Below are 20,493 nucleotides of genomic sequence, written 5' to 3' on the forward strand. Positions count from 1 at the left end.
ATTCATATATATCATCATAATGCCGAGGAACGTACGGCCCGATCCATATATATAACATATTAGTGCCGAGGAACGTTCGGCCCGATCCACAAATGTATTTGCTGCGGAACGTGCAACCCGATCCACATACACATGTTATATTGTTGTGGCACGTGCAGAAGGTTAGTACAGATCATAAGCACGATATGCAGTGTAATAGGAACAACTTACTGGAAACACGAATCATGCATGCCAAGAACGGGATCCGGCCCCTTACGGGACCCGGGGAACGTGGCGCCACCCTGCCTTTGGCGCCACACACATCATACTCCAGAAGTTTGCTCCGTAATCTCCATCACACATCATAATATCACATCATAAGATCAGAATATACATATACACATATATGGTTCGGCGAACCATGAACACATCATAACACCATAACACATCATACTCCGGAATACATATATGGCACCCGGCCCTCAAGCAAGGGACCCGGCGAACCATGCGCACGATATATACCGGCCCGGGACTCGGTGAAAGAGATCACGACACATGCACGAGGAGAGTAGTGAGAACTATATGCACATAAATCAAGACTCAATGGATACGTACACTTACCGACATCTAAAGGCTCAGAAACAAGTTTCGGATCAATCGGAGTTAGTATAAAAAAGTTATGAGCATTTGAAGTACAGAACGTTCTATAAGCGTTTCAGAAGCCATTTTTGGAAAATCAAGGCCATAATCATGTCAAGTACATTTCGGATATCGTTATGGATCAATTAAATTAGAGTTTTTGGAACCATATGCACATATCAAAATATATCGAAGTCTCGAAGGAATATTCGAACGTGCTAGCATTTGAAAATCAAAACTTTATGCATATCAATTATTTTTCGAATGCCATTTGGAAACGTATCAACAAACTTCGGACATCATAGATATACATCAAAACCATATGAGACAACTTAGGGGAGTCAAAAATATTAGCCATCCTAGTGGCTCTAAGAATGGAAATTTCTTTGAAATCATACGTATACGTCATTTGCTCGTTTCATAAAAATCATGCCAAAAGAAAGAAAGGGTAAGCCTTGCATACCTACTCCACGTCCTATTAGCTACGTTTATTCGTCCAAGCTCGTTAGTCTACATTCAAGGAGATTTACATAATCATTAGACATATTTTCATACACTTATCTTAATCTTTCAAGTAAACTCGCTTATAATCTGCCGAAATTTCGGCAGCATTTCCCCTGTAAATACACCATCCCCGAGAATCTAACTCGGCCAAATCAACAATCAACAATTCGAGAATTCGACTCGGCCAAATTATCAACAACAATACAAACCATCACACTAACAAATTCAACAATCAATCCAAAAATATGTATATTCTAACATTAACAACCTTCGTCACACAATTCGACGACATTTCATTTACATTCAATTCCATCACATATATTCAAGTTAACACCAATGATCCCACATTCAAATATTAATCCGAAATCATCCTAACATGATTCAAGAATACTTCAAACAATTTACATAATATTCAAAACAACCCATTCAACATCCTACTTCATCTGAAACCTTCCAAATTCAACAAAACAATGACAACTCATTTCCTTCCTTCAATTCATGGGCTATACTAATAATTCACATACTAAAACATTATTTCCATAGATACAAGATATGATATTATAGTCACATTAGCTTCCAAAACCACCTTCCAACACTTACAACTTCATCTAGAATCATCCAACTTTCATTATCAACATAGAATCCACAACAACAACAATCAAAACACTAGATAAAATAATTGGTTTACCATTCCTACACAATACACCTATACACGGCCAACTCCACACCACACGGCTCAACACAACACACATTATTTTCATGATTTTCATTCATTTCTACATACTACAACATACACAAACCTTCCATAACATATAAAAGAATATGAATTCTTACCTTTTTCCTCAATTTCCCACTTGACTATAATTATGAACTTGCAACAAAGAGGGAATTTCTTGCTCCAAAAATTGTACCACGTTCAAGAGGACCTTCAAATTAGTAGGAATACTAGAAGAAAATATTTTTTTGGATCAAATTTGGAGGCTCCAATTTTTCTCTTCTTTGGCCGAATGGCCTTTATTTTTGCTCTTCTACAAGTTTCTTGAAAGGTCTAAGTGTTAAGAATGAAAAAGATGACTAATTGGTCATCTTTTTATGAATACATATTAGGCCTCCATGTGGGCCTTGTGCCACCCCACATGGCTGGCCACTTTGGCCCAAATTAGTCAAGCCCACTTTCGTTTCCCTTTTTTTTTTTTTTGTAATTCATGAAAAAATTATTTTCCGAATTCCAAATTTGCCCTTAGCCTTCCTCCATATTTCTATGAATCATCTTGCGAATTTCCCTTTTTACCCTTAGCCTTTCTCAATATTTCCTTACTAGTAAACAACTTGTTCATCGAAATAATTTTTGGAAAATAGTCTTGTCTTTGACTTTTCGCAATTATCTCGAATTATTCGATCGTACGAAATACGGGTCATAACACTCTAGTAGAGGCTTGTAGATACGTAAGTGTGGGTAGTATGGTCTCACGATGCCACTATGGTGCATATGTTATTATTTTGATAGCCGAAGGGCGTCTGTATATAAAATCAATTATGTTCTCAAATGAAAAATGATTGTCTTGTGATTGTGAGTTTATAAATGGTAAAGAAGTGTATGATGACTCTGGCGAGTAGGGAAATAAGTGGTGCTCGGTAGTTAGCCCCGGGTACCGGTCGCGGCCCCTAGTTGGGTCGTGACAAACATACTTCTCTAGGAAGGCCTGATGAAACTGTGTCCAAGAGAGTGGAGGCAACCCAACGGGCCGGCAATCAATGAAAGACCTCCACGAAGCTGGTGGGACATATAGTCCACCCATGAGACTCAACAATCCCCATCTTTTACAATCTCTAATGTATATCCATCATAAACTCATACGCGTCCTCACTTGCCATACCAAAGAATCGGGATGGCTCCATCTTTAAGAATCTGCCAATCAGCTCCTGATCTCCAAGAGTCATAACTGGGCTTGCAATGGGCTTAGGGGCACCAGGAGGGATTGGAATCCCATCAATCTGAGGAGCCATGGCGCTGCAGGCTGCATCTTCGGAGTCAGTCCCTATGTATGAGTCCCCGCTCTTGCTCTAGACTGTGACCCCCCTAGAGTAGTGACACCATCCTAGGCTTGCTGACCATCAAGATTTAGAAGAATACGAGCCATAGTGTCCTAAAATACTAGATTGGACATAACCTCGGGGTGAGTCTGGGCTGGTCCCAGCCCTCCCCCAAATGCACGCTCTCGCGTAGGCTGGCGCTGTGGCTGATGCTCTAGTTGGCGCTCTGGCAATGCTGATCTAGCGCACCTCTATCCATCCCCTGGCTGGTGCGGTACCACAGCCTCCTGCACGGCCGCTGCCTCTGACCACATCCCAGTGTGCCAGCCCTATCAGCGGGCTCGGGCACCTCGTCCCTAGAAATGGTAGCTCAAGTTCTCACCATCTATGAGAGAATAAAAGTGAATCAGATACCAATTCAAATATTTTAGATAGCAATTTGAATAAAGTAGCACGAAAGAATGAAAGAATTCTAAGTTTTCTAAATGTCCCATAGCCTCTCGCAGATAAGTACAGAGCTCATCGTACTGATCCACAAGACTCTACTAGACATGTTGTTGTACTTATAGACCAGGAAACCTAGGGCTCTGATATCAACTTGTCACGACCCAAATTACCGATCTTCCGGGCGCCTACCTTTTCCCAACTGGTAGGCAAACCCGTCCCTTAGTCATTTATCAAAACAACAGAAAATAAATAAGAGTAATGGAAGTCTAAAATCACAAATAGATAGTAGTGCTGAATCAACAAAATACAATCCCCAGATCTAGTCTGAATCATACAAGAGCATCTAAGTTCAACTATCTAGGAATACAAGTCCAAGAAAATAAATATATGACTCAAAAGGGAATAAGTAACAACAGAAGATACAGGAATCTCTGGGCAGTGGGCTAGTTAGATGCTCACCTTGGACACTTATAAGCCTGGCCTCGAGATAACTCTCGAGGGGTAGAAGTGGAGCCTGTCACGAATTCTGCACTAAGAAAAGAGTACAACAAGGTAGTATTAGTACAAACACGATGTATTGGTAGGTTTCATAGGCTGACAATTGTTAGATAACATATATAAAGAAAGGAACTAAAGATAGACATGCTAGTAATTCAAGTACAATCACAACACAGTCCAAGAATCAAGTAACGCAAGTGATAGGAATATCAAAACAGAATCAATGTAATATATGAATAGAGTAATGAGTGCATATGCAATAGCCAAATGTCTATCTCCATACACACATGTAACGGACGGATAGCCTCCACGTCTCGATAGTCTTGACCCATGGCAGACCCGCGAAATCCATATACTGGTCACTCTACACACAGCCTAGAGATGACTTCCACAGCACCAACAACTCCGTACATAGCCCAGAGGTGGTTCCATAACACAAACCATTCTGCACACAGCCCAGAGATAGCTACTATAGCAAGTCTGTCCAAAGAATCTGTGACATTTCCTTCTCACTTATCATTATCAGCACCAATCACATGTTATATCAATGTATCATGGAAATGAGTATGAATACAATTCATAATATCAATATCAAGTGAAATCATATCATATCTCAACCATGCCGTACATGGACACATATCACAATATCAATATCGAATCAAGTTCTTTCCTTTCTCCATGATAATGTCAAGATAAGTGAGAGACAACCGTATCACAACCACAATATGGCAACAATCCAATACACAACAAAGAGGTCACAAGCCCACAAATCAACAAAAATACCAACCTAAGTAATCCATCCCAACTTCATACCCAAAGGAGTAACATGGTTTCTCCGTAAATAACTAACTCTACATATGCTTCGCTAACCGGAGTCTTACCAAAAAGCGAAGAATGAGATCTGAGCCTTGCCCTTCTGAAGAGCCGCCAAATACTCAAAGTCTAGCCATTATCAAATTCTAAGTTATAAATGAGAAACAACAGCACCCATATTGCTATACATTCGTTTGAATCAAAATCAACTACGTAAAAGAGGGAAAACGAGCCCACAAGGGTAAAACGGGTTTTTCAAAGATGGAATTGGTAACCCAACATTCTAGAAGTTCAATTCTACTCTCCAATTGCTAATTTAGCTCAAGTATTAATCAGTTTCATCATTCAAAGCAAAACCCCCAATTTCGACATAAACCCTAGCTCTTCCATATTTCAATTTGCCATCTAGAATGGAAAATTCAAGCCTATTGGTTACTAATTAATGAAATTTCGTGCTTAGATTAGTCAAATCCGTAAAATAAGCTCATATTGGAAGACTAAAATTCAAATAACAAAGTAAAGGTCAAGACTCAGCCTCTTCCATTAGTGTTCTAGATTTCCACTATTAATTCAAGCTTAGGAAAGGTAAATAGTTAACAACATAGTTAGAGAGACTTACCCCAAGAAGAATCCACTCAAGAACACTTCAAATCACCTTAGAGACACTTAGGAGAAATAATTTTGGGAATGGAAAATGAAGGGATACACTTAGCATTTAATGACTTCTGAATCAGCGATTTCCGCGGTAGTGAAATGGTCCGCTACAGCGGTATAAATCCGCAATAGTGCATCCGCTCCAGCGGAATACTATTCGCTGGAGCGGAATGTTATACCCCGTATTTTATACGTCGAGTTATTCATAAAAGAATCGACGCGAGTTAAAGACGGAACCCTTCCCGGACACGGAATAGAAACTCTTAATTTTTCAATTTTTATTAGAACATAATTTTTTTTATAAATTTTACTTAGTGTAAACATATTAATGGAGATTAGAGATTAATTAACCATGATTGGATTATTAAGCGGGGATTAAGACTTAAATATTCACTAATTATGCACTAATGGCCGTGTGGGCCCCACTGTCACATGACCAAATCAGATTTTGGCCCATGCTTTAGTTGGGGGAACGTGTAAGACCCTCTTGGGCAGAAAAATGGTCTACGTTGTTGACCAAGTTGCAGCCACAACTCATTTCCCAACACCACAAAATGAACTTAGAGAGAGAGGCTCTCATCTTCACCAAGTGAAGAGGAAAGAGAGCCACGGCTAGCCCTTCTATTTCTTTTCCTACCATTAAGTCCCTAAAGTGTTCTACACATTCACCATTATGTTTCAAGTGAAGGAGAAACCATAAACATGCCATGCAAGCTCTTATAAGCTCACGACCAGATTTGAGCTCTCCATTTTGATTCAAAAAAATATTTTCCAAGGTATTTCAACCCTTAGGAAGGTGCATAGCAACGTGGAGTAGCCATTGGAGCAACAAGAACAAGTATTAGTTCAAGTCATCAAATTCTAGCCAAGTTGAGAAGTTAGATTGTTAAGGTAAGAATTGATCATCTTTTTACACGTTTTTATTAAGGATTTGGACGTGTTGTAAATGTGCAAATGTAAATTGAATCCATGAAATTAGGTGTGTTGATGTTGGAACATTATAATAGCCATGGAATTATATGTGTTGATGTTGAAGTATGGTTGTAACTTGGTGAACATGAATTGCATGTATAAAATTTTGAATGTTGGTGTTGGAATGCTAATGTGGACGTAGGGACTGTTTTAGTTGAAATGGGTGGACTGATTTTATTTAGTAATTATGGTTGTTGCTATCATAAATTACATATTAAAAGGATGAAAAGAATTAGAAAGTTAAAGGTGAAGTTGTGTTGATATGAATACAAATTGAATCCATGAAATTATGTGTTACAGACTATTAGGAATAACTTGAAGACGTAATAGTCGTATGTGAATCGTTATTGAATATTGTGAACGTTGTGTTATATCCCGTATTTTTGAACGTCAGATTATTTGCTGAGGTGGGGCCCACACATCGAGATTTTTTTGGGACATCTGAAAAGTCATATGAATCACATATGTGAAGTTAAACACAACTCAAGAAGGACCCTTGGGCCAAATCAAAGTGGAAGTCCTCCAAATGAATATGTTTAAGAAAACGTTTTCGGGTGATCTGATTTCTAGGGGAAAAACAGTATTATAAGTTTGGAATTTGGAAAACTACCAAGAAATAGAAGTTGTAGATAATTGAATTAGCTTTTCAACCATAGGTCGTGGGTCCCCAGGTGACGTCGGTACAAGGAGATATGAACGTTTTAAGGTCGAAAGGTTAGTGGGCTAGCCCAATTCGGGACCAACCGGGTTGGCCCAAAAAAATCAAAAAAAAAATAATAAGGCCCAAATTTGTGAGGGATGGCCGGCCAACATGGCCCAAGCCCATGATTTTATTAATTATCCATGTGATAATTAATATAAAGGATCAATTAATGAGTCATATCTCATTTAGAAACTTCAAGAACACTTGAGAAAAAGGAAAGAAGGAGAAATCTCCAAGGCCATTTCGGCCAAGTGCAAAAATTGACAAGAAAATTGACAAAAATTTCTTCAAAAATTATTTTCTACCAATTAAAGGATTCCTAGCAAGGTGGAGTGGTCTTTGGAGCAAGAAAAATTCATATTCTAGCAAGTTGCAAGACTTAGCTAAGTGAAAGATCAAGGAAGAAGGTAAGAACTTATTCTTTACATGTTATGGATATTTTTGCATGTTGTAGTGTGCAAAAGTGAGTGAAATTCATGAATAGCAAGAATATAGTTGTGTGGCGGTGAGTTGTATATCACATGTATAGCCGTGTATATTTGGTGAATCATGAAAGCATGGTGAGCAAGTTTTATTTAGTATGTTGGTTGTTGTGTTGTGGATTTTATATTGCAAACAAAAGCCTAATGAGCTTAGTGAAATATTAGTAGTTGGAGGCTTGTCTTGGAAGATTATGTAAATTGAATATTATGTTCTTACATATATGGAAGATAATGATATTAGTATGGTATTGTTAGAATATATATTATAAGGTTGTTATTGTTTTCATTGGAGTTGGAAGGTTTTGAAAGAAGTAGTAAATTGATTAAGTTGTTATAATGTATCTTGGATTGAATATGGAAATTGTTAGTGTGGTTGAGTTATGTTAATAGTTTGGCCGGGTTTGAATTCCCGGGTTGTTGTTGATTGAAAACTTGCTAGGTAAATGTTGAGGATGGTGTATTTACAGAGGAAATGCTGCCGAAATTTCGGTAGCCAAGTGTTTCCTTAAGATTCTAACTCTAAGTACCCTAATGAAAGTTTGGGTAAATGTGACCAAATCGCAGATTTTGGCGGATTTGCAGCTTGAATTCGGAATAGCAAAAGAAGCGGAAAGAGGTATGTAAGGTTTCACCCTTCCTTCTATGGCATGTCTTAGCTGTAATAAGTTGGGTACGAGCCTCGGGGGCAACCCTATCCCCCGGAATCCGCACCTAAAGTTTCCTCTTTTTCCTTCAGTAGAATTGAACTAGAAAGTGTGCAAATGTTGAAAGGACCTCCTAAACCCCTAGAACTTGTATAAATGGGACCCGATTACCCTAATACCCTTACAAGTAACGCCATGACATGTAACATATGCAAATAGTATACGCTACCTCATCCGGCCCGAGGTGGGCCCGTTACTCTCGAATTTTCCTTATAGTCTTGTTGGATTTACTAGAAGTTGAATCCAAGGGAATCCTTTGATCCCGATTTCGTTACCAAATGATAAGTACTGTAACTACTCTAACGAGGAGACTTCCACGATGATAATGATAACAATGATGCTAGACGAGGGGATATGCCTATGATAAGTACTGCCGGAACGATTCTATGACTAAGATTCCTAAGCTAAGTATTCTATGTGAATATGAAAGTGATAAACTAATTTTTGAATCTTATTTATATTCCTTAGCTATGACATTATTTTCTAAGGGTTTCAAAGCCTATGAACTGACATCTATGATGCCCCGATTTCATTCTACGTTTACTTTAATATTATTCTCCGTTGATAGTCTCACCTTAAAATACTCGTCCCTTCAAGGCGAGACGAAGCGATCACGAGTATTCCATAGTGTAATCGGAGGTCACCGACCTTACGTCACTCCGATGACTACATGAATTTTCTTTGGGCTCCCTTGCATGCTTATATGAATATGTATATAAAACAGGTATATGTATATAAGATATGAATATGTATATAAAACATGTATATGTATACAAGCTATGTATATGAATATAACGACATGTATATGTATATAAGATATGTATATGACCCTGGGATGGGGGGAAGGGATATATGGGGGAATGGGAAGGGAAACATGTTTCATTGCCACCTGATCAGCTGGCTTATCATCCCGGACGCGGGGTGCCCGGACGCGGGATATATGGGTGAGCCGGTGTATATCGGCGCTATGTGGGTGAGCCGACATTGCTCGGCGCTATGATATGACCTACCATGTCATGACCAGACATGCTATGATACGATATGCTATGACATGCTATGCTACGATATGATACGTTATGCTATGATAAGATATGCTATGGCAAGCTATGCTATGACATGATATGCTATGATATGACAAGCCATGCTATGATATGACAAGCTATGCTGTGATATGACAAGCTATGCTATGATATGACAAGATATGCTATGATATGATAAGCTATGCTATGATACGACAATCTATGCTATGACGTGATACACTATGACACGCTATGCTATGACATGGACATGATATAACACGATACGACATGCTGTAATAAGATATGATATTACATGATACAATACGCTATAATAAGACACGATAGGACACGACCTGATATACCACGATAAGATATGGTAGGGCACGATAGAAAATGATACGGTAAGATACGACATAATATAAGTTCTATTTTCTACGTTCATGGAAGAGAATCGTTTTTTTAAGGAAAAGACAAACCATGCATGATAGACGCCCAAAAAGGGGCCTCCTATGTACAGGTTACTTTCTTGTCTCATTATATGTCCTATGACTCCATGATATTATTAATCATACTCTATGTTACTGCTTGTATTATCTTTCATGCCTTACATACTCGGTACACTATTCGTACTGACGTCCCTTCTTGTGGACGCTGCGTTTCATGCCGCGCAGGTCAACAGACAGGTGGATTTGATCCCTAGAAGCTCTACCAGCCGCCCTTGACAGCGCTCCAGTTGTTCCGGAGCCTCACTTCCGCGGTACTATTTTGTGTATGTATATTCGGGCACAGCAGTACCCGGCCCTTTCTATGTATAAGTGTACTATGTCTAGAGGCTCGTAGACAGATATGCCAGTCAGTCAAGTACAGTTAGATATATGGTGTGTTGGCATTTTAATGTTGTTGTATAAAGTGATAACAAAGTTTACTAGTCTATGTTCATAATGATGCTGCTAATGTTAATGTTCAAAAAAAAAAAAGATATGGCACTGTTCATACGGATTGCTAAGAGGTAAAGGCAAAATGATAGATAAGGGGTGCTCGGTACAAGTATCGGGTACTCGTCATGGCCCCTAATCGGGTCGTGACACGTTGGCTGTTTGGAATATTGCGTGGACTGTTTGGAATGTTGTGCGGGCTGTTCGGAGTGATTCTTGCATCTTATCTTGAATAGCCTCGATATAGTACTTAAACGTATAATTATTGGCGTTAGCTTGACTAGTATGTAATTAGTTTTGGATGTAAGGAAAACGTCGTCTAAATTGTCTAGAAAGGAGTTGCTAACGTTGGGAAACGTTTTGAATCTCCCCGTAGCTTAACCATAATTCTTGACGTCTTAATATAGGTTGAAACTTTGGGCAGCGTATACGAGTCGTGTTACGAATAAACGCCAAAGGTATGTAAAGTTAACACTTTTTTTTGGCATGATCCTTACAAAATGAATAGACGATATGTATATGGTTCCAAAGAAGTTCCTATTCTTAGAGCCACTAGGATGGCTAATGTTCTTGATTCTCAGAATTTTATTTATTATTATTTTGATATGTACATATGATTTCAAAGCTCCATTTTGATAAAATCCACAGGGACATCCGAAGGTACTTGATATGATTATTATTTGAATTTGCAAATGATAGTTCGTTTTGATTATTCCATTGAGTCTTGATAATGTTTAAAATTGCATATGGTTTCTCACTACTCTGCTCGTGCATGCCTCAGTATATCTTTCACCGAGTCCCGGGCCGGGTATGTTATCGTGCACAGTTTCACTGCATTGTTCACCGAGTCCCTCACTAGAGGGCCAGGTATGGTATATATATATGATGATATGATGAAATGATGATGAGATGATGATATGATGATATAATGACATGTTATGGCGGCCAGGAGGGCATATGATGACTTTATTCACCGAGTCCCTCACTAGAGGGCCGGGTACGGTATATATGTATATGATATATGATATTGACAAGCATGATTATGTTTCAAAGGCAAGTGTTTTGGTATTCTGAACATTGTACTTGTTTCCTGTACTCCTTATTTCAGATATGCTCCTTTTACTGTATTTCCCGCTTTACATGCTCAGTACATATTCCGTACTGACCCCCTTTCCTCGGGGGCTGCGTTTCATGCCCATAGGTACAGATACTTGCTTTGGTGAGCCACCAGCTTAGGACTTCCCTTCTGCTATCTTAGAGAGCTCCGTTTTTCCGGAGCCCAAATTTGGTATAGATCCTTTTTTATCTAAATATATGCATATGTTGTCTAAGGGTAGGACGGGGCCCTGTCCCGTCATATTTCACTGTTGAAACTCTTAGAGGTCTCTAGACATGTATGTGGGTTCTATTTTGATGGGATCAGTTGTGTGTGAGATCAGTACGCGTGTTCTATCGTTGCAGCAGCCTTGCCGGCTTGCATATATTGTCATGTTGTGATAGCAGCCTTATCGGCGTACGTACTGCGTTATCTGTTGATAGTTGTGACTCCTCAGGAGACAGGTTACGGCACATATTTATACTTTTATGTGACAGCTCCGAGACTATGCTTTGGCCTTCATAAGTTCCATGTTATGTTTGTGTTGATTGATCATATAGCTAACAGGTGTGTATACGGGTGTCCAGCTCGGGCACCAGTCACGGCCTACGGGGTTGGGTCGTGACACGGACTCCCAAGTGTCCATAACTCCTGCACCTGCGAACCAGGCCTCGCCGAGGCAGGTCTGCTGTGAGGCATCTAGTCTTGTTGGGGGGAGACATCAGACACCAGAAACTTTCTGGTTTTTCACCAAGCTCTTCCCAAAACCTGACAATCACCTGAGACCTCCCAGATGCAACCCAAACATGTAAACATACACAAAAACATGCTACAAACTCACTCGTGGTCTCAAAATTCCCAACAGAGGTCTATTTGACCGGGTCAACAACCAATGGCCAAAAACTAAATTTCCAACCAATAACCCAAAATGCTCTCGAGTGCCTCGAGAACCGAACTGAATATCCCACTAAGTCATAATTGACCCTCCGGACAACATGAAATTGATGAATTTTCGAAAAAGTTCTGTCTACCCAAAATTTAACTATCGTCACACCCTAATCTCCCTATGGTGTGATGGGCACCCGACCCTTACATAGGGCCGAGCGAACCCTCTGACCCTTAGTGCACACATAATATCTTTGGACTTTTAAGTCAAACCAGAATGAAACACATAGGAAAGACTTTCAGAAACATTCTCTTTATCGTTCTTAAGTCAAGTAAAATCTGTTATCATATGGAATCTGTATCATAAAGCATATTAGTACATCGGCTTACAGAGCCGCTTACAAGACTGACTTTCTATACTCACGACTCTGTCTGCAAAGTCTCTAACTTCAATCCGGATTCATAACATATATACTCTGACTCGGCAACACTCCAGAAGAAGATGGAGCTCGCCAATCCCGCTGGAACATCTTCTATAATGGCTTCTACTCATCTGGGTGTACCTGCGCGGCATGAAACGCAGCCCCCGAAGAAAGGGGGTCAGTACGGAAAATGTACTGAGCATGTAAGGCAAGAATCACAGTAAAAGAATCATAACTGATATAAGGGGTGTAGAAACATATACAATGTCCAGAATACCAAAACTCTTGCCTTTAAAGCATTGATCATGCATATATTATCACATAGCGTACCCGGCCCGTTATGGGACTCGGTGGATAAAATCATGTCATCATACTTTCATATCATCATGCATGCATATACATATACATATATATACCGTACCCGGCCCTCTAGTGAGGGACGCAGTGAATGAAGTCATGTCGTACCCGGCCCATTAAGGGACTCGGTGGATAGAATCATGCATGTGAACATCATATATCATATACATACCGTACCCAGCCCTCTAGTGAAGGACTCAGTGAATCAAATCATCATATGCCCTCCTGGCCACCATAACATATCATCATCTCATCATATCATCATATACATATACCGTACCCGGCCCTCTAGTGAGGGACTCGGTGAACAATACAGTGGAGTGCGCACGATAACATACCCAGCCTGGGACTCGGTGAAAGAGATATTGAGGCGTGCACGAGCAGAGTAGTGAGAAAATATATGCATATAAATCAAGACTCGATAGATAGGTGCGCAAATCGACACTTGAGGATCATAAACACGTTTCGAGTCAATCCGAGTTAGTATGAAAAGGTTATGGACGTTTTAGTACAGAACCTTCTACGAACGTTTCAGAAGCCATTTTTGGAAAATCAAAGCAACAATCATGTTAGGTACCTTTCGAATATCGTTATGGATCAAATCAAATAGAGATTTTGTGTCACGACCCAGCCCCGTAGGCCGTAACTAGTGTCCTAATTGGACACCCAAACTCACTCGCTTACCAAATCACCATATCAAAGACTTATTCAAATTTAACATACGTTATTCATGCGGATACTGTGAGCAGACATCATCTTAAGCGGTCACCTGTAACAAAAATATCATACCAAAAGCCGGCAGGCTGGCGGAATACACATCGCCCGAGTGTACACACATATACGAACATGTGGGCCGTTTTGGCCATAATAGCAAACGGGATCGCTTAAGGCACAAATCACAAACATAATCGAACAAACATGACCCATGACCCACACATATATTTACAGGCCTCTACACACCATAACAGGAACATATGACGGGACAGGGCCCCGCCGTACCCCAAATAGTCAAATATACAGAAACATGTATAACAAAAGATATGTACCAAAAATATGAGCTCCGGATCAAAGGAGTACTCCAAATAGCGGAATAAGTGTCCTACACTGGCGGGTCACCAGAACGAACGTTTGTACCTGCGGGCATGAAACACAGCCCCCGAAGAAAGGGGGTCAGTACGAAATATGTACTGAGTATGTAAAGCATGAAATACAGTAATCCGAGTCATAACTGAAGTGAGAGGTACAGAAAGTGGATACAAAATTAGTATATCAAAACCTGTGCTGAAAATATAAATAATGCAAATAAAAATCATGCATAGGGCTCAGGAACGTGGTCGCCACTCCGACGCTGGCGCCACAACACATCATACTCAAGAAAGTTTCAAATCTCCATACAGTCCCCGAACATATCGTATCATCATATCACAACATCAGAACACATCATATGCCATATCACATCATAACGCCGTATATAAGCAGTACCCGGCCCTATGGCGAGGTCTCGGGGAACCGTAACACATCATACTGCCGAGTATAACATAGTGCGCACGATCACAAAACCGGCCTGGGATCCGGCGAACGATATCATAGTAGTATGCACGAGCGGAGTAGTGAGGAAACCATATGCATATAAGTACATAAATAAATTTCAAAACTCGATGGACAAATATATTTACCGACATCTGAAGGCTCAAAAATAAGATTCGGGTCAATCGGAATTAGTATAAGAAAGTTACGAGCTTTTGAAGTACAGAACCTTCTGACAAACATTTCATAAGCCATACTTGAAAATTCAAGTATCATTCATATTAGAAAACTTCCGAACATCATTATGGATCAAATATTCATATTAGGAAACTTTCGAATAACATTATGGATCAAATCAAATGGAGACTTTTGGACCATATTTAAGTACCAAAATATTCATCAAAGAGTTAGTCCTCTCAATTTTTCTTTCGAACAACATTCGGAAACATAACAACTAGAGTCTTCGAATATCACAAATATGTATCAAGCCATATGAAATAGCTTATGGAAGTCAAAGATGTTAGCCATCCTAGTTGTCACACCCCGACTTTACTAGGGTGTGATGGGCACCCGACCCCATATCTGGAGCCGAGCGAACCCGCTGACTCTTGTTACATATAGAAACTCTTGAATCAATTAAGAAGGAAATACATAGCAAGCTCTCCCATATATTTTTTTTTTCATAAGTAAAATCTGATATCATGTAAGACTCGTGACATGAAACATAATAACATATCGGCTGCTAGAGCCGCTTACAGACTGACAACCCAATACCTACGACTCTGTCTGCAAAGTCTCTAACATCAAACAAACATCACAGCTCAGATACTCTGACTCGGCAACACTCCAGAACAAGTGGAGCCTGCCAACTCCGCTGGATCATCTTCTATGATAGTTGTGGCTCGTCTGGTGTACCTGCGCGGCGTGAACGCAGCCCCCGAAGAAGAGGGGTCAGTACGAGTAATGTACTGAGTATGTAAGGCATGAATAGTAACATAATAAAGGAATATACAGTATGAATAATAACGGAATAGACATATGGAGATTATCCTGGGACAGATGTAACCTGTACATATGAATGCCTTTCTGTGGATGCCATGCATGCTTAGTTTCTTATTCAGAAAAACGGTGCTTCTTCTTTGCATATACAGAAAACAGAACATTTCAGAAAACGGTGTTCTTTATTTACATTCACAGACGCCGAGTACATCGTCTCTCCCACCCCCCTCCCCAACAGTGTCCCAAAATATTATATATATATATATATCACATATACAGACGCCGTATCCGGCTCTCCCATATCCCGCGTCCGGGACGAAATCCAGCTGAATCAGGTGGTGATATAACAGTGGCCCTTCCCCTTTCCCCATATACATATACATATACATATTCACATTCATATACATGTGTCATACAATTGGCATGCATGAGAGCCCAAAGAAAGTCATGTGTCCATCGGAGTGACATAAGGTCGGTGACCTCCGATTACATTATGGAATAATCATGGGCGCTTTGTCTCACCTTGAAGGAACGAGTATTTTAAGGTGAGACTACCAACGGAAAATAGCCTTAAGAGAGAGCATAGAATGAAATCAATGGCATTATAACCGTCAATTCATATGCTTTGAAGTCTTTTAGAAATTAGTGTCATAGCTAAGGAATAGAATTGATGTTCAAGAACTAGTATAACACTTTCACATTCTCATTAGATTCTTAGCTCAAGACTCTTAGTCTTGGAATCATTCTTATCGTAATTATCATAGGCATATTCTCTTTCTTAACATCATCATTATCATTGTCATCATAGGAGTATCCTTGTTAGCATAGTTACAGTACTTGTCATTCGATGAACGAAATAAGGATCAAAAGTTTTCTTTGGATTCTGCTACAAAATAGATTAAACGGAACAATAAGGAAAATTCGGGGACAATGGGCCCACCTCGGGTCAAATGAGGCGGCGTACCAAATTTATGTACATTACACTTCATGACGTCACTTGTGAGGGTTTTAGGGTAGTCGGATCTCATTGGTGCAATTTCTAGCTGTTTAGGTAGTTTCTCAACATTTGGTAACATTTTGAATTCAACCTTACTGAATGAAAAAGGGCCAAATTCAATTTTGGATTCCTAGGGATAGGATCGTCCCCGAGGCCCGTATCCAATCCTATTACATCTAAGACATGCCAAAGAAGGAAGGGTAAACCTTACATACCTTTTCTGCTTCTTATGCGACTCCAAATTCATGTTCCAAATCCGCCAAAATCTACAAATTGGTCATGTTTACCAAAACTTGATTAGAGCCTTTAGAAGTTGATTCTTTAAAGTAACACTTTGTCTGCCGAAATTTCGGCAGCATTTCCCCTGTAAATGTACCAACCCCGAGAGTACGGCTCGGCCCCAAATCGATGACAACAATCCGAGAATTTGACCCGGCCAAACCAACAACAATACTAGCAATTATTCCAGCAACAATTAAATCAAATTCACTTCAATTCAATTCAATTCAATTCAATTCTCATAGTCTTCCAACAACTTAATCATCATATATAATCAATCCAAAACCATACAAACATGATTCCATAACATTTCCAACAATCCACAAAATTTTCCAACACAACCCGAAACCTTCCAAGTCCAAGGAAAGATCACAACACATTTCTTTCTTCAAAATTCACAAACTACACCAACAAACCACACTTTAACAACATTATTATCATAATTACAAGAAACTACATTTGATTCAAATTGGCTTACAAAAAACAGCCCGCAACAACTACGACACCAACTTGGATCATTAAACTCTCATTTACATCACATAATCCCCAACACAACAACCCAAACATACTAAATAAAATTAGTCCATTCTTTGACATGCAAAACAGTCCATTTTCGGCCACAACAACAACACCCCTATTTTCATGAATTTCCATCCTTTTCCATACATTGCAACAACAACTAACATACTACATAGAATTAATCCATTCTCTTCCAAATCACACTATGACCACACGACCACAACTACATATACACGGACAACTATTCAACATCCATATTTTCATAATTTTCATGAGTTTCATTCGCTCCTACACACCACAACATACACAACCATACATAACATATAAAAGAAGATTAAGTTCTTACCCTTTTTCTTCAATTTCCCACTTGGCTAGAATGTTGATCTTGCAACAATAAATGTTCTACTTGTTCCAATGACCTCTTCTCCTTGCTAGGGACCTTCCAATTAGTAGAGAGTAATTTTTGAGAAATTTTTCCAAGGTTCTTGTTTCCTCCAAGCTTGGCCGAAATTGGCCCTTTATTTTTCTTCCAAAGTGTCTTCTTTTTTTTTCTTTGTTTCTCTTGAAATTTCTAGAGTTGTAAATGATAAATTGTCTTGTTTTTTCAAGACTCATACATATATATATATATATATATATATATATATATATATATATATATATATATATATATATATATATATATATAGTTATAGTGGCATGTGAGGGGCACATGCCTCTCTCTAGATTTTTCTCTTTTTTTTTTTTTCCATTTTTCCTTTTCTAGAGTTTTCTTGAAAAAGATGACTTGGTTGGCTTCTCTTGCAAGCTTTGTCCATACATTTACATAATTAACCCCCATTAAATAAAAATGTGGACATATAGGGGCATGCCACACGGCCAAGGGCCCTTCAAGAACATTCTTGATATTTTTTTTTTGTGAAATTCCCATTTTGCCCCTATTCTTTCCGCAGTATTACCATGAACCCTTTTGTGAATTTTCCTTCTTACCCTTGGCCTTTCTCAACATTTCCATTCTAGTAATGTCCATGATTGATATTTATAACCAACTTGTACATTAACATAATTTTTGAAAATAGCCTTACCCTTAACTTGCCACGACTACCTTGGAATATCCAAACGTTTAAAATACGGGATATAACACTAGTGGCTCTAAGAGTAGGATTTTCTTTATAGGCATACATATACATTTTTGTTCATTTCAAAAGGGTCATGCCAAAAGAAGGAAAGGTAGGCTTTACATACCTCGATCGCTCGCTAACCAAATCCCGACTCAAGTCTCGGGCTCTCCAATATCTACAATAACGTTATCAATTACCAAACATTAGCTACAAGTACTTAAAAATCCAATTCTAACTAGTAATTGTCTACAGAAATTTCGGCAGCATCTCCCCTGTAAATTCAACATCCCCGAGAATTTAACTCGGCCAAATTCATCAGCAACCATACCAACAATACCAACAACCATACCAATAACATCAAGAATCAATTTAAAGCGCATTCTAATATTAGTAACCTTCTATCTCTATGTAGCTAATCACATTCAATTTAACTACGTATTTTCAAGCCAATATCAACGCTCACATATTCATTACTAATCCAAGATCATTCAAATACAATTCAAAAGCATTTCAAACAATCTACAAAATGTTCAAACAATCCCACCAACATCACATTCCACCCGAAATCTCCACAAATGCAACAAGGCTACAACGTCGCATTTTATTCTTCCAATTTAATCAACGACAACAACAATTCACACTTTAGCAACTCCATTTCCATAATTACATAAAAACTATATTAAAATCACATAATTTCCTACAACAACTTACAACCAATTTTCATGGCAACTTGAACCATTAGTCTTCCATTTACATCACAAGGCCACAACAACACAATTAACATACTAAATAAATTTAATTCATCTTCCTTCACCAATAGGAACCACACGACCACACATACACAACACACCCACACGGCCCACACACAACACACGACATTTCCATGATTTTCATTCAATTCTACTCACTACAACATATATATCAACCTTCCATAACATAAAAAGGATAGAATCCTTACCTTTTCTTCAATTTTCCACTTGCCATAAAAGTAGTTTTCTCGCTTAAATGATTATACCACGTTGAAGAGGGTCTTGAACTTAGCAAGAATACTAGAAAATTATGATTTTTGGATCAAAGGTTGATGGGCTAAAAATCTTCCTCTCTTTCTCTCCCTTGGCCGAACTCTTCTTGCTCTCACTCTCTCTCTTTTGTTTTGTCTTGAATGTTCTAGTGTGTTGAAGACTAGTAGTCCCTTCCTTTTATTTATTACTTGGATTAAATCTATCACATGGGCTTGGGCCATTTGTCCTTCTATGGCCGGCCACTTACACCCATTGGGCCATTTTTTTTTTACTTTTTCAGTTTTTTTCCTAGCCCATTTACATTAGTTAATATTTTGTAAGTCATGAAACTAATTTCCAAAATTCCAATTTTGCCCTTAGCCTTCCTCCATATTTCCGCCTCAATATTTTTCATGAACAACATATATATTAAATAAAATCAAAATATTGCCTTATCTCTTACTAGTCACAATTATTTCAAATTTTTTCGAATATGCAAAATACGGGATATAACATCTTGGAACCATATGTACGTATCAAAATATATCAAAGACTCAATGGAATAATCAAACGTGCTATCATTTGAAAATCAAGACATTAGTCATATCAATTATCTCTCGAATGCCATTCAGAAACATATCAAATAGATCTTCGGACATCATAGATACGCATCAAAATCATATGAAATAGCTTATGGAATTCAAGAATATTAGCCATCCTAGTGGCTCTAAGAATGGGAGTTTCTTTGGAATCATATACATATCGTCTGTTCATTTCACAAGGATCATGCCAAAGAAAGAAAGGGTAAGCCTTACATACCTGTCCCACGTCCAATTAGCTACACTTATTCGTCCAATCTTGCTAGTCTACATTAAACAAAATCGACATAATCATTAAACTCATTGAC

This window comes from Lycium barbarum, chromosome 1 (genome assembly GCF_019175385.1).
Source record: "Lycium barbarum isolate Lr01 chromosome 1, ASM1917538v2, whole genome shotgun sequence".
Lineage (NCBI taxonomy): Eukaryota > Viridiplantae > Streptophyta > Magnoliopsida > Solanales > Solanaceae > Lycium > Lycium barbarum.